Genomic DNA, 568 nt, shown 5'->3' on the forward strand with positions numbered 1-568 from the left:
CGGCCCGCCCGCCTCCCCGCTGCCCCCGCCGGAACCCCCTTTTACCAACTTATTTTAATTTTTTCCCCCTCCCCCTTTTTTTTTTTTTAATTCTCCTTTTTTAAGGGGGAAAATAACTTTTCCCACTGACCGGGAAACTCTGCAAGTGACCACTGCGGGAGGTCGTGCGTGGAGAGGACCCGGGTCGGTTTCCTGCCGGTACGCCGGGGGATATGCAGAGGGACCGGCGGAGCCCCCCAGAGGGAGCCGGCAGGTGCAGGACCCCCGGGGGAGCAGGAGGGGGGGGCTGTCGACCTGAAATCTGCCTCTCCTCCCTACACCGACGCCTTTAGAGCTGCCCCGTCCCGTAAAGGATTTAATTATTATTATTATTAAGGATATACGCGCAGAGAAACGGCCGCGTTTGGAAATAATACGATTTGGGGGTATTTCGGGTGTTGTTTTTTCTTTTTTCCTCACCCCCCCAGTTCCACCGGAGGTCCCAGCGTGGCTCAAGCAAGGGCAGGAAGGCTGCGGGGCTGAGGGGTGTCTCCCCCGTCCCGGTGGGGCTGCGGGAGGGGGACCCCCC

Source organism: Charadrius vociferus, unplaced genomic scaffold (assembly GCF_000708025.1).
Source record: "Charadrius vociferus isolate BGI_N301 unplaced genomic scaffold, ASM70802v2 scaffold32, whole genome shotgun sequence".
NCBI classification, from domain to species: domain Eukaryota; kingdom Metazoa; phylum Chordata; class Aves; order Charadriiformes; family Charadriidae; genus Charadrius; species Charadrius vociferus.